The sequence below is a fragment of the Bos mutus genome, chromosome 6 (assembly GCF_027580195.1).
Source record: "Bos mutus isolate GX-2022 chromosome 6, NWIPB_WYAK_1.1, whole genome shotgun sequence".
In the NCBI taxonomy this organism is placed as follows: Eukaryota; Metazoa; Chordata; class Mammalia; order Artiodactyla; family Bovidae; genus Bos; species Bos mutus.
In genome coordinates, this window is record NC_091622.1 from 94,043,348 (window position 1) to 94,063,535 (window position 20,188).

General features: G+C 38.4%; 1 non-coding gene across 1 annotated transcript; it reads right to left on the reverse strand.

Annotated features, from left to right (window-relative positions):
* Positions 1-5,472: 5,472 nt before the first annotated feature.
* LOC138988374 (U6 spliceosomal RNA) lies at positions 5,473-5,575 on the reverse strand. The gene has a single exon (XR_011464675.1). It is a non-coding gene; the product is annotated as a U6 spliceosomal RNA (small nuclear RNA).
* Between the last annotated feature and the right edge of the window lie 14,613 nt (positions 5,576-20,188).

The window sequence follows — 20,188 nt, forward strand, 5'->3', positions numbered from 1 at the left end:
TGACCGCTATGTTCATTGTAGCACTGTTACAATGGCCAAGATGTGGAAGCAACAATGTGGATGAAACTTGAGGGCATTATGCTAAGTGAAATAAGCAAACAGAGAGACAAATGCTGTATCATTTCACTCATACGTGAAATCTATTTTTTTTTAAGTGAACAGTAAAGGAAACAAAAACAAACTCATAGATACAGAGAACAGATCAGTGGTTATCAAAGAGGAGGGGAACTAGGGGAATGAGTGGAAGTGGTAAAGGGAGTCAACTGTACGGTGTAGGATGGTGATCATTTAGTGATATATACATATGTTAAAATATAATGCTATAATACTTCCAACCATTCAAAACTGGATAGCATGGCTTACTGAACTGTGTATCTTGAAGTCAGAAAGACACATCTCACGTAGTAGTGGGCTTCCCAGGTGGCACTAGTGGTAAAGACCCTGCCTGCCAGTGCAGGAGATGTAAGAGCCATGGGCTCAATCCCTGAGTCGGGAAGATCCCCTGGAAGTGTAAATGGCAACCCACTCCAGTATTCTTGCCTGGAGAATCCCATGGACAGAGGAGCCTGATGGGCTGTAGTCCAGTGGTTCACAAAGAGTCAGACACGACTGAAGTGACTTTGCATGTATGCACCATGGTAGTGGGCTAGTAATTGTTTAAGAGTAGGCTCTTGGAGTGGGAGAGCCATGATTTATAGCATTTGCAATTTCCCTGGTATGATTACTCCCACTGTGGCTGATTTCAAGCTTACTTGTACAGCATAGCATCGCTGAACACAGAGTGAGGAAAAAAATGCACACTAGCACACCATTGTATAGAAATCCATACATATGAATGCACGAACAACACATGCAAAAAAACCTCAAGAACCAAGATAATAATGAAATTAACAAAATAATGAAAATAGGATGAGTTTTGAGGACTTATTACCTTTGTATTAATGTGATTTATGTCTTTGTAAGTTTATAAAGTTTAATTTTTAATAATGGCCATGTTTAAAAGTAGCTTGCAAATTTCCTGAAAATTAATTTTACTACATTTTTTTTGTTGTTGTTCTCTGGGCTATTTACATTAGGACCTTGTTGTTTTTCTGTTTTGTATAGAGTAGTTTGTATGTGCTAATCCCAAACTCCTATTTTATGCCTCCTCCTCTTTCTCCTTTGGTATCATAAGTTTGTTTTCTAATGTGTATGAGTCTGTTTCCGTTCCATAAATAAGTTCATTTGTGTCATATTTTAGATTTGACGTATAAGTGATATCACGTGATATTTGTTTTCCTCTTTCTGACTTACTTCACTTGGTGTGATAACCTGTAGGTCCGTCCATGTTGCTGCAACTGGCATTATTTCATCTTTTTATGGCTGAGCAATATTCTATATGTAATATGTACATATTCCATTTTCTTTATCCATTTATCTGTCCGTGGAAATTTGTCCATGTCTTGACAGTTGTAAATAGTCAGAATAGAGGTACATGTAGCTTTTCTAATTAGAGTTTTCTCTGGCTATATGCCCAAGAGTAGAAGGCAATGGCACCCCACTCCAGTACTCTTGCCTGGAAAATCCCATGGACAGAGGAGCCCAGTAGGCTGCAGTCCATGAGGTCGATAAGAGTCGGACACAACTGAGCAACTTCACTTTGATTTTCACTTTCATGCATTGGGGGAGGAAATGGCAACCCACTCCAGTGTTCTTGCCTGGAGAATCCCAGGGATGGGGGAGCCTGGTGGGCTGCCGTCTATGGGGTCACACAGAGTTGGACACGACTGTAGCGACTTAGCAGCAGAATTGCTGGATCGTATGACAACTTTTTAAATTTTTTTAAAGGAACTTCCATACTGTTCTTCATAGTGGCTGTATTAATTTACATTCTACCAACAGTGTAGGAGGCTTCCTTTCTCTCCACACCCTCACCAGCATTTATTGTTTGTGGACTTTTTAATGATGGCCATTCTGACTGATGTCGGGTAATACCTCATTGTAGATTTGGTTTGTATTTCTCTGATCGTTAGCAATGTTGAGCATCCTTTCACGTGCCTATTGTATGTCTGTTTAGGCTTTCTTCCCAGTTTATGATTGAGTTGTTTTTCTTTTTTAATTTTGTCATTGAGTTGTATGAGCTGTTTGCATATTTTGAAAATTAAACCCTGTCAGTCACATCATTTACAAATATTTTCTCCCAGTCCATAGGTTGTCTTTTTGTTTTGTTTATGATCTCCTTTGTCGTCCAAAAGCTTATAAATTGGATTAAGTTCCATTTGTTTGTTTTTGCTTTTATTTCTATTGCCTTGGGAAACTTATTTAAGAAAACATTTCTACAATTTATGTCAGAGAACGTTTTGCATATATTCTCTTCTAGGAGTTTTTATTAGATAGGTGTCCTGTCTTTAAGCCTTTTTGAGTTTATTTTTGTGCATGGTGTGAAAGAGTGTTCTAACTTCATTGATTTACATGTAGTTGTCCAGCTTTCCAACACCACTTGCTGAAGAGACTTTTTCTCCATTTTCTATTCTTGCTTCCTTTGTCAAAGATTAACTGAGTGTAGGTGTGTGTTTATTTCTGAGCTCACTATTGTGTTGCATTGACCCATATGTCTGTTGTGCTAATACATTGCTGTTTTGATCATGGTAGCTTTGTGGTATTGTCTGAAGCCTAGGAGTGTTATGCTGCCAGCTTTGTTCTTTTTTCCTTAGTACAACTTTGAAAATTCTGGCTCTTTTGTGATTCTGTATAAACTTCAGGAGTATTTTATCTAGTTCTGTGAAATTCCCTGAAAATTTAGCAAACAGCTCTCACTGGTTCAGCATGTCAGTAGCTTGCCTCATGGAATCTGTAAATAAGTCTCATGGTTGTAAAAAAAAAAAAGAAAAGTGGTGATACATGTAAAGTACTAAGAATGCTTGGAATAGAACAAGTAATTATAAATGGTTATTTTTATTAATTTAATGAGCAATTTTATGCTTCTCCTTTTCATCAGTGTCCTAAGAGAATTAATATTTTTATGTAATTTTTCTGTTACTGTTCAATAAATAAGGGAAGAGGGATGACCTTTGTTCCTTCCAGTGCCTAAGGCATAATCGGATAGTAAATTCAATTTTGAAAGGTACACTTACTACTGATAAGTTAATCCAGCAATATGTCAGTATAAATGGAACTTGGCAATTTCAATACATTATACTTCAAAAGCAGTATTTATCATACTATGATATATTTCCCATAGAATAGTATATAATTTTCTTCAACGTGTTCTAAGGGTGCACATGGATACCCAAGTTTGTTTATGTATTTTCTTTTATCTGTACTACCTGCCAACTTTAGGTGTTAAAGAATAACTGGATCTCAATTTATGTTTATAAGCTTTTACTATAACAGTAATCCTTGCTGGGCTTTTAAAATTCATTAAATAATGTATTTTCTTGTCTTGTTCCATTTTACTCTTATCTTCCTAAATGTAATATGGATATTAAAAATAGTATTATGCTGTTTCTGTGAACTATCTAACCATTCAGACACAAAGAGGGAACAGCAATGTTAGTGAATGTATCTTTTTTTTTAAGTTTCATAGATTGCCCCTTTGTTTCTCTAATATGTCAATAGACTACAGACACTATGTTTCTCTATATCACTTTTCAAAGGCAGGATGAGACTGCCAGGACCCCTTCAAAAAGGTCAACATTTATGGAATAACCACAAATGTGATCAATCAAGTCATTCCAATGGAGCAATAACCAGTGTGACCTTAACAGACTCTGGCTTTTGGAGCCAGATCGCTTTAGTGACAGACATAACCCTGGTGGGTCGGCAGCATCCTTCACTGCTCACTCTGCCATCTGCCACTGTGGAAACTTCATCATTAAAGGCAGAGTTGTTGCTGGACAAATTTGCAAATGGTTTTGAGAGCATTATTATTGCACAGAATGTTACCATCTGTAAGTAGGCAAATCTGAATTTCAGTATATGTCTACCTAACTTTCTTTTTATATATATATCTTAATAGAAAATGTGCATGCGTAGATCTCAAACCTGAGAAAACTTTTTTTTTGTATTATGGAATTATAGCCTTGCAAAGGCCCTCTAGAGCTTAACTTCCTACTTTTAAGTACATCTGCATTTAAACTATCACAGATCAAAGAATATCTCTTTAACTTTGCATTTCATTGTCTCTATTTACAAAGTATTTTTGATTGTTTGATTTTGCTCAAAGCCCCATTATTATATTACATTATTATTAGCAAATATTCACATTAACATATATGTGTCTATATACATATCTTTTAAAAATATTTCAATCATATATTTGAAGTAGTACTACCTGTTTTCTTGCTACCATGGAATGTTATTAATATTATAAAAACAATATAATGAAAACATTTAACCAGAATTTCCAATTCATAAGCCAGACACTGTTTTATATATATATAAATGTATACAATATATATGTATATATTATTTATATATATTCATATTCTTTTAAGTCCTACTGCATAAGATTAGGGTTGTTATAATTGTAGCTATATAATTATAGTAATGTATTTTATATTATATTGTTATGTTATTCATATTATATTATTAATAATGCCATTGAATGACAAGGTAACCAAGGCACAGAAGGGTAAACTGATACTCAGGAACACAGTTTGATAGGTGGAGATCAGGTATACTGAACTCGGTCAGTCTGGGTCCAGAATCTGTTTTTTGTTGTTCTGTGTCTGCACAAGTAGCCAAAATACAGGCCATCAAAGAATGTGAGTTATGTTGAAAGGCCATAAATAGACACTAAAATGAAGACGATATGAACAGCTAAAGACCGTGACATTGGAGCATCAATAAGAATAATGAATGCTACTGAAACTTTCATTATGTAAAAATCCAAAAGTTCATAATGTATGAGAACCAACAAAACAAAATTTAATTCATTAACCATTTTATTTAAAAGCAAAAGGCTAAGAATAAAAAACTTGTCTTGCTTCCCCTTTATGAGCTAAATTGAAGATGACCAAATAGTCCTAGCTAATGAATAAAAGTTCTCTATGAAGAATTCTCACTGAAAGATGTTAATGAAATGATAAATGAGAAAAGCATGATTTTGCAACCTCTAATAAAATAATTGATATTTATTTTGGATCTTATCAGAAAGTCAATTTCCAAGTTGTGTCTCTTAAGAAAAGAGCTTTCTGTAATAATAAATAGATTGTATAGATTAAAGGAATACTGGTTTGTAACCTGGAGACTTTTAACTTTTTTTACAGAAAACTATATTTGTGAGGATAGTTGTTCTATACTGTTCATGCAAACCTTTAAAATGTTTTTCATAGAAGGTTAATTTTATTCACCAGATCTAAGAAAATTTAGCCACTGCTTATGACCTCACTAATTAACCTCTTAATAATTAGAATCATATAAAAGGAAAATACAGAGTCTTTTAACATGTAGAACATTGCTAAAGTCGTTTCTTCTCATGGAATGTTATTATTATTATTTTAGTGCTTCACAAGTTTGCATCATCCTTGCACAGGGGCCATGATAATCTCCTATGTATCATTCCAACTTTAGTATATGTGCTGCCAAAATGAACATGCGAAATATTAAAGTTAGAATTAATAGTGGTTCTGGCAGATTAAATAAATTTAAAATAGAAGCTTAATGGAGTAGATCAAGGTTCAGTGTTTCAGAAGTGACTGGCCACAATGTGAGTAGGAAAGCAGGTAGAAAATATTTTAATACTCTGAATTTAGTTAGTGGCAGAAAGAATGGATATGATGCTTTGAATTTGAGAGCAATTCTGGAAGTAAAATTAACAGGATCTCTCATCGATTGGACAAGGGTGGAAGATGGAAAAGAGGAAATGTTAGAGGGAAAGTCAAAACAGGATCCAATTTAATATTTAGGTGAATGTGTACCTCGGAGAAGGCAATGGCACCCCACTCCAGTACTCTTGCCTGGAAAATCCCATGGATGCAGGAGCCTGGTAGGCTGCAGTCCATGGGGTCGCTAAGAGTCGGACACGACTGAGCGACTTAACTTTCACTCTTCACTTTAACGCATTGGAGAAGGACATGGCAACCCACTCCAGTGTTCTTGCCTTGAGAATCCCAGGGACAGGGGAGCCTGGTGGGCTACCGTCTATGGGGTCGCACAGAGTCGGACACGACTGAAGCAACTTAGCAGCAGCAGCAGTACCTAGATTTTCAATAAGATGCAAGATTACAGATTGCAGGGGGTTCAGCAGTGACTAAGAGTTGAGGAAAAGCTTTTTGAAAGCATCATATCACCATATAACAGCATAAAATTTAAGACATTTAAAGTCTTAACCTTCTTCCCATTCTCATCTCTCTTTACTTTCTAATAGACTTCTTCCCTACCTGAGCTGCACTGTCCCAAGGATCTAATAAGTCAATGGTACAAATCCACTATGCAGTTTCCCACCTTATCTTTTTATTTATACCATTTTTTTTCATATATGACATAATTCCTCCCTCGTATCTCTGCTGTATTAGATCACTCTGGTTCTTCAAAGCTCAGCTCAAGTGTACTTCATCCCCCAGGCAAGATTAGTTACTTCTTTTTCTATGTCCTCCATAAAATTTAATTCAAAGCTTTTTTACTGCCCTCGTAAGATCACGTTATTTTAAATAGCATTGTCTGTTCCACTAGAATATGCTTAAGGGCTCAACTTGCTTTGTTGCATGAATGATCCTTATGTAAATTGCTATGTGTTATTTAACATCAAGTAATTATGATACATTTACCTACTCTTGTCACTCACAGTGCTAAGCTGCTGGTGATACAGTAAGCCAAACTTTATGGTCCCAGCCCTCTCAAAGCTAACACTTAGTAGATGACACAGAGGATCAAAGAGACTAATAAAAAAGAGTACCATAAGTTCAGTAAGGATTATGATGGTGGTGATGATGATGTTAGCTATTGAGTACTTTAATGTGCTAAGCATAGATCCAAGCACTGTACATATTATATACTGTAACCCTGAAAACAACTCAGTGACAAAGGAAGTACACAGTAATTTTATAGATATTGGTAGTTGGACACATAACTTTGCTGACAAAGGTCTGTATAGTCAAAGCTGTTTTTTTCCAGTAGTTATGTACAGATGTGAGAGTTGGACCATAAAGAAGGTTAAGTGCCAAGAACTGATGCTTTTGAACTATGGTGCTAGAGAAGACTCTTGAGAGTTCCTTGGACAGCAAGGAGATCAAACCAGTCCATCCTAAAGGAAATCAACCATGATATTCCTTGGAAGGACAGATGTTGAAGATGAAGCTCCAATATTTTGGCTAACTAATGAAAAGAGCCAGTTCATTGGAAAAGACCCTGATGCTGGGATAGATTGAAGGAAGGAGGGGGAGGGGATGACAGAGGATGAGATGGTTGGCTGGTTTCACTGACTCAATGGACATGAGTTTGAGCAAACTCCAAGAGATGGTGAAGAACAGGGAAGCCTGGCATGCTGCAGTCCATGGGGTCACAAAAAGTAGGACACAACTAAGCGACTGAACAGCAACAAAAGGTGGACACATAACTAAGACTTTCAGAGACAGTAAAAGCTTCCCCAAACAGTAATTTCCAAGTTAAGGTCTGAAAAAAATTACTAGGGATTAGTCAGGTAGACAACAGTCAGAGAAAGGGGTGGAAGGATCGAGATAAAGAAGAGGAAGAAGGAGGAGGAGAAGTAAGATGAGAAGAAGGAGAAGGTGTATATATGCATGTGTTTAGGTGAGGGCTAGATAAAGGAGAAGAGTTTCCAACAAAGGCCAGAGATCAGTCAGTATATGTATTTAGCAGACATTGGGCTTTCTATTTCTAAAGTCAGGCTATCAACATCATGGAGCTTAATTCCTTTGGAAACTGTCACAAAAGCTAAAAACTGAACCAGATCCATTGGACTCATCTTACAGATAGAAGCACTGAATCCTAGTTAAAGGAAATGAGTTCCCAGTGCCATGCAGAGTCATTGGCAAGAGTCGGGTTCCCAGGGCCAAGCTCTTTCCAGGACACCATGCTGCGATCTCTGTGGATTGTTAAATGGTTTCTACTCCAGCCAGCCAACAGCAAGTGCATACAGACAAATAGCATGTTTTACGAGTCCCATTCCAGCCACCACATTCCAGCTCACGTTCTTCTCTTGATTACTATTTAATAAGAAAAATATAAATTATGAAATATGATAGTGCATATCTGTACTTAATCTCTAAGCAGATGTGATCTAGAAATGACTCTGCTCGATCTTCCCTTCAGCATATCAGTTTCACCATGAAAAGGTGTCATGACTTTTCATCTTGTAGGCTATGTGAGTGACAGTCACTCAGTCATGTCTGACTCTTTGCGACCCCATGGACTGTAGCTTGCCAGGCTCCTCTATCCATGGAATTATCCAGGCAAGAATACTGGAGTGGGTTGCCGTTTCCTTCTCCAAGTGGTAAAGTACCCGCCTGCCGATGCAACAGATGTAAGAGATGTGGGTTTGATCCCTGGGTCGGGAAGATCCCCTAGAGGAGGCCATGGCAATACATTCCAGCATTCCTACCAGGAGAATGCCATGGACCGAAGAGCCCAGCAGGTCAGAGTCTACAGGGTCACAAAGAGTTGAAGTAGGTTATCAAAGTAGGCTATGATTCCACTTTAACCACATCTCTGATGGACCATTTTAGTTTACTCTTACTCTGAGGTGGTTTGTATATCAGTTGTAGACAGACTGGAGTCCCAGTTCTGGGTCTGCCTCTAACCAGCTGTGTGACCTTGTTCTGGTGCCTACTGCTCTCTGCAGTAGCATGTAACAGTGTCCTTCACTGTGTTCTTGTGGGAATTAAAGGGCCACATACATGCAAAGAGCAAAGTGCAGTGCTCTGTACATTGTATATCTTGAAAATATTTGACTTCTGAGATATATTTTTAACACCAAATCATAAATGCACAGCCACAAAAATCAGTTACCTTAATCCTCCCACTTTACTGATAGCATTTGTAGACTGGGAAAGTTCTTACTTGCCAAATGAAGTATCCATTTAGTTCTACTACTAGACTGTAGACTTTGTAAGAACAAAAGCTTAATTTCTTCTATATTCTGGTGATTACCACTATGACAAGCATATAGTGAACATTCATAAATATAAAAATTGGTTGAATTATCAAATGATCTGGTATCTGTTGTTGTTTAGTCACTCAGTCATGTCTGACTCTTTTGCAACCCTATGGAGTGCAGTCTGCTAGGCTCCTCTGTCCATGGATTTCCCAGGCAAGAATTCTAGAGTGGGTTGCCATTCTCCAGGGGATCTTCCTGACCCAGGAATCGAACCCATGTCTCCTGCATTGGCAGGCAGATTCTTTACCACTGAGCCACCTGGGAAGCCCTTTGGTATCAGACTTCCTGACATACAATTCTATTTATTTATTTTTTACTGTACCAAAAATTAAGATAAAATTAACACAACTGATAAACGTCTAGTCAGTGGTTTTTCCAGTGGTCATGTATGGATGTTAGAGTTGGACTATAAAGAAAGCTGAGCGCATAAGAATCGATTCCAACTGTGGTGTTGGAGAAGACTCTTGAGAGTCCCTTGGACTGCAAGGAGATCCAACTGGTCCATCCTAAAGGAGATCAGTCCTGGGTATTCACTGGTAAGACTGATTTTGAAGCTGAAACTCCAATACTTTGGCCACCTCATGCGAAGAGCTGACTCATTTGAAAAGACCTTGATGCTGGGAAAGATTGAGGGCAGGGGGAGAAGGGGATGACGGAGGATGAGGTGGTTGGACGGCACCACCAACTCAATGAACATGGGTTTGGGTGAACTCCGGGAGTTGGTGATGGACAGGGAAGCCTGGCGTGATGCGGTTCATGGGGTTGCAAAGAGTTGGACACAACTGAGTGAATGAACTGAACCGAACACAACTGATTCTTCATTTTCTAAAGGACATTCCAGGGAAAGTTGGGGCTTAAAAATTTCAAGTTATTCTGTGATATTCCAGTATGTTATTTTTCATTCTGCCTGAACCCTTTGGTACAAATTCCCATGAATATTAATAGCTGGGAAGGGAATGAGGCCTTCAGTCAAGCAGTTAGGAAGTGAGGTCGTGCCTTGTGTGAATGTCCTGCTGGATGGTAAATCCACGACATGGCTCAGGCGCTGTTTATGCATTTTAAATAGCTTTCTTTATAATTCCAGTCCAGAGAAAATATCATCTCTAAGCCAAACTGGGGCAGAGCACTCCAACCCAATGAAGTGGAATTTGAGAAATCTCAAACAGGCATCAAACCCTTGACCTTGGCTACTGCTATGTAGAAACATATCCCACAATGAGCTCCTTCCACATATTATACTTACCAAAACTATTATGTTACATAAAGAACGTGAACAAATGTTATTTCCAAACCCACTTAAGTTGCTTAAGCTGTGGAGTTCCTGGTCCTAATTTTAGAGGTAGTATCAATAGCTGGAGATGGAGATACTTCTGTGTCTTGCAGATATGAAATACCATAGAAACCTTGACCAGTTTCTCTTGGGATGACATTGGATTCTCCTAATAATGCAGTACAAACTCTCTGGATCAAAAAAAAAAAAGCCACTCTTGTATGTCTACAAAAGCGAGCAGTGGTTTCCACTCTTCCCTCTTGGGTCAAAGATAAAATATACACGAAATGCACGATTCCTGTGTGCCAAATATGGTTGGAAGTATAACATTATCCTTTAACATTTATGAAGGAATTTGCTTTAACAGTGGGGGTGATGTGATGGTTTTCAGATGGTAAACTGCGCTAACTGTTTGAAAATGCACACAGGTTAGGAGCTGACAGGTTCAGTTCTCAAGTACAGGAGGTGCAATGTGATGCTTTGGTGCTGGTTAAATATTCAACCATTTCACTGCCCTGTTTGTGGGAAATATGCTAAAAGCTTATTGCTATACCCTTTGAACTCCCGGGGCAAGTGAAGCCCATAATTCCTCAGCCCTGATGCCAGTGGGTCTCATTGTATTTGATAAATGCCAATAACATTGGTTTTAATATTTCCATTGATCTGGAGGGTAATAACAAGGGTTTTCTTTTTTTTTTTTAATCACAAAGAGAATCCTACAGAATCAAATCTTACTCCAAAATTCCATTCAGTTTACTATCTTACAAGCACCTAGTCTCTTTGATATGGAAATGCCTCCTGACTTCATATTGACAGCACATATTTTAGCTCCCATCATCCAACAAATTAAACTGAAGCTTTAAACATAGTATGTTTCTTGGACTTCCCTAGTGGCTCAGTGGTAGAGAATTTGCCTGCCAGTGCAGGAGACATAGGTTTTATCCCTGGTCTCCCAGGATCCCACACGCCACGGAAAAACTAAGCCTGTGAGCCACAACTACTGAAGCCTGAGCGCCTAGAGCCTGTGTTTCGCAACAAGAGAAGCCACCACAATGAGGCGCCCAAAATAGACACTGAAACTAGAAAGTAGTCCCCACTCGCCACAGCTAGAGAAAAGTCCACTCAGCAACCGAAGACCCAGCACAGCCAAAAATAAATAAATTACAAAAATAGTATGTTTCTTTATAGTTCATTTTTTAGCAAACAAAACAAAAGCTAAGAAAAATAATAAGGCTTTTTTAGTGGAGAATTTTTTAAAGTCCTTATTACTAAGAAAGCTTGCATTTTCAAGGAAAGGACAGACCAATGTCTGGTTTGGCATAAGGAACAATCGGCCAGTTAAGCAGTGGAAACTGACTTTTTCCCCCCAGTTACAAAAGAAAGAAAGAAATCTCTGGCATGTGCTAAGATGTCCCTTTTAGGTTCATGACTCAGGCTGGAAAGCTCACTGAAGAGTAAGAAATCATTTTTTAATTAATTTATTTATTTTAATTGGAGGATAATTACTTTACAATGTTGTGATGGCTTTTGCCATACATCAGTATGAATCAGCCATAGGCATACATGTGTTCTCTCCCCCCTGAATCCCCCTCCCACCTCCCTCCCCACCCCACCCCCCAGGTTGACACAGAGCACCAGCTTTGTGTGCCCTGCATCATGGAAAGGAACTATTTTTATTGGATGAATTTTTTGGATATGTTTAAATGTATGTGTGTGTAAGTTGCTCAGTTGTGTCCAACTCTTTGTGACTCCATAGACTGTAGCCCCACAGGCTCCTCTGCCTAAGGAGTTCTCCAGGCAAGAATACTGGAGTGGGTTGCCATGCCCTTCTCCAGGGTTGAATGTATACACTGAGCAAATATTTTGAAATGTTTATACTACACTTGGAATGTTTGACCCAATGGAGATTTGAATTTTAGGGTTTTTTTTTATTGTTTGTTTGTTTTGTTTTGTTTATTTTATTTTTTAACTCTACAATATTGTATTGGTTTTGCCATACATCAACATGAATCCACCACAGGTATACACGTGTTCCCCATCCTGAACCCTCCTCCCTCCTCCCTCCCCGTACCATCCCTCTGAGTTGTCCCAGTGCACCAGCCCCAAGCAACCAGTGTCGGTCGCCGAACCTGCACTGGCAACTCATCGGTGAGGGTTTTTCCCTCCTGTTCTGGTTTATGTCTGTGTTGCACCTTCATCTTTCTTTCTAGATGGATAGGATACCAAAGGAAGGGAGGGTAGAAAAACAGACCAAGATGGTGCACACATTTTCCCTAAGTAAACATTTGTTTCTGCGAGATGATGCACTTCTTGGCCACACAATGTTCATGTTCATATTCTCATTATATTACAGCTCTGTGGTATCATTGTGTGCCAGGGATTTGCCCTTTATGGATATAGATACTCTTTCTTAATCAGACAACGGAGGTGAATAAATATGTACAAGTTACTATAATGCTGGAAATCTACTCTGGCAGCCCCTCTCATGTTTGGACTGGTTTTAGTTGGTCTTCATTTGGGGATAAGTAGACCGAGCCAGGACACAGGCATAAACATTAACCCTGGCACTGCAACCTTGCTGGCTGGTACCATGCTAGAATTTATGAGGTCTCTTCCTAGAATTAAGACTCCAGGAGTGATTTAAACCAAATTAATCACACTGGCCATATTGGTTCAGTTCAGCTCTGGGATGTCTTAATTTGGTCAGAGATACATTCTCCAGCAATTAAAATAAACAGAAGAATATTTATTAGTCTCTCACTGACAGGCAAAACTAGTAAGTATAACATAATTTAATCACTGAATTATTCAGTTTTCATCAACTTTTCAATATTTAAAATGTCTTGTAGTAAGGATGCTAGAGCGTGTTAAAAATATATATGAAATATACATTTGTAAATGAGATGGCTGATATTTTAAAATTATTAACCAGCTTTTCATTAAATATAATATTTTAAATTACTTCATCTAAAAATAAAGCTTTTCCACAAATGTCAATATTTCTGTAGATAAATAATTCTTTTTTATATTCCTTGTAACATTCAGCACAGAGATTGGCCAGTATTTATATATGGAAAGAAGACCATAGGGATGTTGGATTAAAACTAATGTAGGTTTTAGATTCTCTATCTGTAACTATTGCCACAATAATACTGTGTAACAAAGCACCCCAAACTCAGTGGCTTAAAGCAACTATCACTTATGCCTTCTCATCAGTGAGTTCTGTTCTGAGATCTCCTCAGTATTATAGGACCTTATCGAATACATCTGGTTACAATCAGCACATTTTCAACTTTCTGACTGAAAATCTTTTCCAATGCTATGAGCTCAATAGATATCTCTTTTCTTTATTTGGAGTTCTTATGGGTGACAGTTCTATCAAATGTTTGACATCAAATGTTTGGATGTTTTCCAGACTCTTGTCAAAGTTTCTTTGCTCTCTGCCACTTTATTCCCCAAGTAAATGTCATAAATATATATATTTTATATATTTATAAATACATTAATATAATATAAACAAATATATTAATAATATAGATAAGAATATAGTAGTAAAACATATTGATATTATTAAAATATATTAATAAAATATTTTAAATTTATTAATAAAATAAAAATAAAATATTTTAATAATATAACAAATATATATTTATATATATGACCTGCCTTTTGAGAAACCTATATGCAGGTCAGGAGGCAACAGTTAGAACTGGACATGGAACAACAGACTGGTTCCAAATAGGAAAAGGAGTACATCAAGGTTGTATACTGTCACCCTGCTTATTTAACTTATATGCAGAGTACATCATGAGAAAGGCTGGGCTGGAAGAAACACAAGCTGAAATCAAGATTGCCAGGAGAAATATTAATAACCTCAGATATGCAGATGACACCACCCTTATGGCAGAAAGTGAAGAGGAACTAAAAAGCCTCTTGATGAAGGTGAAAGAGGAGAGTGAAAAAGTTGGCTTAAAGCTCAACATTCAGAAAACTAAGATCATGGCATCTGGTCCCATCAGTTCATGGGAAATAGATGGGGAAACAGTGGAAACAGTGTCAGATTTTATTTTGGGGGGCTCTAAAATCACTGCAGATGGTGACTGCAGCCATGAAATTAAAAGACGCTTACTCCTTGGAAGAAAAGTTATGACCAACCTGGATAGCATATTCAAAAGCAGAGACATTACTTTGCCAACAAAGGCCCATCTAGTCAAGGCTATGGTTTTTCCAATGGTCATGTATGGATGTGAGAGTTGGACTGTGAAGAAGGCTGAGCGCCGAAGAATTGATGCTTTTGAACTGTGGTGTTGGAGAAGACTCTTGAGAGTCCCTTGGACTGCAAGAAGATCCAACCAGTCCATTCTGAAGGAGGTCAGTCCTGGGTGTTCTTTGGAAGGACTGATGCTAAAGCTGAAATTCCAGTACTTTGGCCACCTCATGTGAAGAGTTGACTCATTGGAAAAGACTCTGATGCTGGGAGGGACTGGGGGCAGAAGGAGAAGGGGACGACAGAGGATGAGATGGCTGGATGGCATCACTGACTCGATGGACGTGAGTTTGAGTGAACTCCGGGAGTTGTGACGGACAGGGAGGCCTGGCATGCTGTGATTCATGGGGTTCCAAAGAGTCGGACACGGCTGAGCGACTGAACTGAAATATATATATATATATATATATATATATATATTATATATTTCAATTATCTATTATGGCAGCATCCCACTTCCAGATACAAATTTCTGCATTAGCCAGTACTGCCATAATAATACCACTTAGTAAGTCACTCCACAAAATTCAGTGGCTTAAAATATGATGTCTTCTCTTTTGTGTGTTTGTAGGTCTACTAGGGCTTGGCTAACTAGACTGGGCTCAGCTGGTCTTGTTTCCATGCTGGGGATTGAGTCCAGGTGTTTTTCAGTCTTTGCTGCAGGTTAGACTCAGATCTGCTCCATATGTGATGATTCTGGGGTCCAAGCTGCTACTGCTCTAACTCTCCAGAGTCAGTTCTTCTCATGGTAACAGGCCGTGCAGACAAGGCATGTCCAGGTACAAGCACATTTCAGTCCTCCTACTTATTTTCCATCAGCTCGCATCTTTGACCAAAGCAAGCCACAAAGCTGAGGGTTAGGAAAGTACATACTGTCTACCCCAAGGCTGTGGCAAAGTACAGATGCATGTTATTACTAGAGGGAACTAAACAATTTTGATCAATAATTTGGTTATAGGCCCCCCTGTTGAAATTTCACTGAAATAATTCAAGTTATCATTATTCTATCAAAGGTGATAGGAAGTGATCATCTATTTTTCAGTTCTACATTTGGCATTATTATATTTCTAAAATGTTATGCCAATAGTAGGTAATATTAAGCCAGGTTAACAATTTTATAATCCACCTAATCATAAAGTTGAAAAGAAATGAAGCAATCATTTTTACATTTTATACAGCTTAACAATTTTCTTAGGAATTAAAAAAGTAACAACCAAAGAAAATCTTCAGATCTGACTTTACTTTGTAATTTATTTTGAAAGATTCTTTTCTATTCAGTACCACTAGGGAATATTTTTGTGGTTAATTCCTTCTCTCAAAAACACCTGGCAAGCCTATATTAATGGTAAATTTTTGTGTGAAATCTAATTCTTTATTCCCACATACATTCTGTTGGGTCTTAAATGGTGAACTGACAGAGCAGAAAGTAACCACAGCTCCAAATCATATTGTTTAAAAGAGGTTAAGATACTCCGTCTAAATATGCTGCAACCATTTTCCACGAGATCTAACTGGAGGGGCAAAGGCAAGACAATAAGATGCTTTGAGTAGAGTTTAATTATCGGGGTTAAAGGCAGTTTTGTTCCTAGGGGCAGATGGAGTGTGTCCAGATTGAAACTGCCAGTCACAGAGGTGCAGAGTCTTTCTCCAATAATCCTGAGACAGGAAGCCCGTTTGGCTCTGTGGCAGGAATATTTCAGATCTCATCTGCTGACATAAAAGAAGATTCTAAGAGTCTGCCATTTTGTTAAGGATTGGCTTAATCTAGTCCTGTATAATATGCTAGCAAAGTAATGTTATACTTTATAATGCTATATTGGTATTGTATAGCTATATAATGGTATATATATTACCTATATAAATATTATATACATATTTATATAGATAATATATATACGTATAATGCTATATAAAACTAGTCCTGTATAATACACTAGCAAATAATGCTGAAAATTCTCCAAGCTAGGTTTCAACAGTATGTGAACCAAGAACTTCCAGATATTCAAGCTGGATTTAGAAAAGGCAGAGGAACCAGAGATCAAATTGCCAACATCTATTGGATCACAGAAAAAGCAAGAGAATTCCAGAAACACATCCAGAAACACATTGACTACACTAAAGCCTTTGACTTTGTGGATCACAACAAACTGGAAAATTCTTAAAGAAATGCGAATGCCAGACCACCGTACCTGCCTTCTGAGAAGTCTGTATGCAGTTCAAGAAGCAACAGTTAGAACCAGACATGGAACAATGTACTGGTTCCAAACTGGGTAAGGAGTACGTCAAGGCTATATATTGCCACCCTGCATATTTAACTTATACGCAGAATAAAGAAAAGGAAGTGAAGTCGCTCAGTCGTGTCTGACTCTTTGCGACCCCATAGGCTGTAGCCTACCAGGCTCCTCTGTCCATGGGATTTTCCAGGCAATAGTCCTGGAGTGGATTGCCATTTCCTTCTCCAGGGGATCTTCCCAACCCAGGAATCGAACCCAGGTCTCCCGCATTGTAGACAGACACTTTAACGTCTGAGCCACCAGGGAAGTCTATATTCAGAATACAACATGCCAAATGCTGGGCGGGATGAAGCACAAGCTGATATCAATAATCTCAGGTATGAAGATGACACCACCCTCATGGCAGAAAGTGAAGAGGAACTGAAGAGCCTCTGATGAAGGTGAAAGAGGAGAGTGAAAAAGATGGCTTAAAACTAACACATGTATACCTGTGGTGGATTCATTTTGATATTTGGCAAAACTAATACAATTATGTAAAGTTTAAAAATAAAATAAAATTAAAAAAAAAAAAAAAACTCAACATTCCAAAACTGAAAACCATGGCATCTGGTCCCATCACTTCATGGCAAATAGATGTGGAAATAGTGTCAGACTTTATTTTCTTGGGTTCCAAAATCACTGCAGATGGTGACTGCAGCCATGAAATTAAAAGATGCTTGCTCCTTGGAAAAAAAGTTATGACCAACCTAGACAGCATATCCAAAAACAGAGACACTACTTTGCCAACAAAGGTCCATCTAATCAAAGGTATGGCTTTTCCAGTAGTCATGTATGGATGTGAGAGTTGGACCATAAAGAAGGATGAGCACCAAAGAATGATGCTTTTGCACTGTGGTGTTGGAGAAGACTCTTGAGAGTCCCTTGAACTGCAAAGAGATCCAACCAGTCCATTCTAAGGGAAATCAGTCTTGAATATTAATTGGAAGGGCTGATGCTGAAGCTGAAACTCTAATACTTTGGCCACCTGATGCAAAAAACTGACTCATTGGAAAAGACCCTGATGCTGGGAAAGACTGAAAGTGGGAGGAGAAGGGGACAACAGAGGATGAGATGGTTGGATGGCATTACCAACTCAATGGACATAGTCTGAGCATGTTCTGGGAGTTGGTGATGGACAGGGAAGCCTGGCGTGCTGCATCCATGGGGTCACAGAGTCTAACACGACTAAGCAACTGAACTGAACTGAGTCCTGTATAATAAACAATTGGCTGGCCTTTCCCCCCGGTTCCTGAGAGGTATCCTGGAATTTCCAGAGTGATAAGAGTATTTTGCTATTTACAGTGCCTAAATAGTTTGTAGTAATGAGACAGACCATACCAGAAATATCAACCATGTCATTACAGAGTTGGGGTTTTGAGCCATGTAATATCAATTGGACTTCCAGAGGGAAGAGAGAGTGTGTAGTTCAATCACATAGCCTCTGACTCAATCAGTCTTGCTCATGTGATGACATCCCAGGAGAACTGTGGACATCAAAGCTTTAGGAACTATCTTGTTAGCAATATTTTGTGCATGTTGCTATACACTGATGTTCTGGGACAGTGATGCTTTCTGACTGCACTTGGAGATGACACTGGAAGCTTCTTGTTTGGAACTCCCTCAGACCTCACCCCTGTGTACCTCTTCTTTTGTCTGGTTCTCATTTACATCCTTTTTTTTTTTTTTTTTTTTGCTCTAATAAAATTCTTCTCATAAGTATAATATTTTCCTGAGTTCTATGAGTTTTTCTGGACAGTTGTCAAAACAGAGGTGTACTGGGAACCCCAAATTTGTGATTACTTGATCAGAAGTGAGGGTAGCCCTTGAAACCACAGATAAGTGGTCTTACTCCAGAAAATAGGATTCGTATTGCAGATGGTGGATGAGCAGTGGTCAAAGCAGACCCTGAAACTGTAGTAGCTGCCCCTGTAATGAGAATGGGATAAGGCAGCCAACACGTACTGGGATCTGTGTTCCTTGAAGGCCAATAATCAACAGCTTCCTGAGGTAACAGGACTTTTACCCTAGTTCTAATCACATATTATTTGTATGTATGTAGTCTAGACCTTCTATTAAATCATGTTCAAAGCACAAGAATTAAAAAGTTATGCTGATAATAAATAAATAATATTGCAGGTATATGCTATATCACTTTATTCATATCCGACTCTTTTGCAACCCCATGGACCGTAGCCCACCAGGACCCTCTGTCCATGGGATTCCCCAGGCAGGAATACTGGAGTGGGTTGCCATTTCCCACTCCAGGGGATCTTCCCAACCCAGGGATTGAACCCACTTCTCATGATGTCGCCTGTACTGGCAAGCAAGTTCTTTACCATTAGCGCTACCTAGGAAGCCCTATTACAGGTATAATTATTATTTTAACTCTTATATCTTGGAGAAGAAAATATCTTTACCAGTTGTACACTATGTAGGGCGTGACATCATTTATCTGTTTTTCCCTTGTCCATTTCCATTGTTCTGTGCTCTGTTCCATGTCATGGGGGCTTGAAGCCTGGAAACTACATTTCCCAGCCACCCCCACCATCTTTCTAGCTGGCTTCCTGTTCCTGCAATGGGAGGTCTTGGAAAGTTATAAAGTCAAAGGACACAAGATATATTTCTTTTGCTTTTCTCTTGTAGGCTATGCCTTGGGCACTCCCCGGAGTATGGACTCTAGGTTTCTGTTGTGGAGGTAATCAAGGCAGGAAGCGTTTAAGATGCCCCTAGAGCACAGTGCCATTCGACCCTGGATCCAGCAGCTATAGCTGCAAGCTTTGGGATCTTGCAATGTCAATTGCAGTCTAAGCACCTGGTTTCCTTCAGCTGGTTCCAGTGGCTTTAGTTACAGCCCCCAACTACACAGTGATCATGAATCGGGGTGATTTTCCTTCCTCCATTCTAAAAGTGATAGCAGCTTTATACAGTTACTAATATCTGGGTTACTTCACGTACTTCCTTTTGCTGCTTCAGCCATTCTGTCATTTTTGTGTCTAATTGCTTGTATTTCTTTTGTGTCTGATTGCTTGTTTGAAATATCACTATTTTCTTTAAAAGACACAGACTAATACAGAGGGTAAGTAATATATTCCTGAAAAAAATTGTCAAGTGGAATTTTTATACATCAAAAAATATTTTATGTAAATAAAAAACCTTCATTATAGCAATAAAAAAAGTGAACTCTTCTGAAATTGATATATCTATTTCTGATCCAAGTACCCATTAAGTACTTTATCTGCTATGTAATATTTTGGGCTTCCCTGGTGGCTCAGACAGTAAAG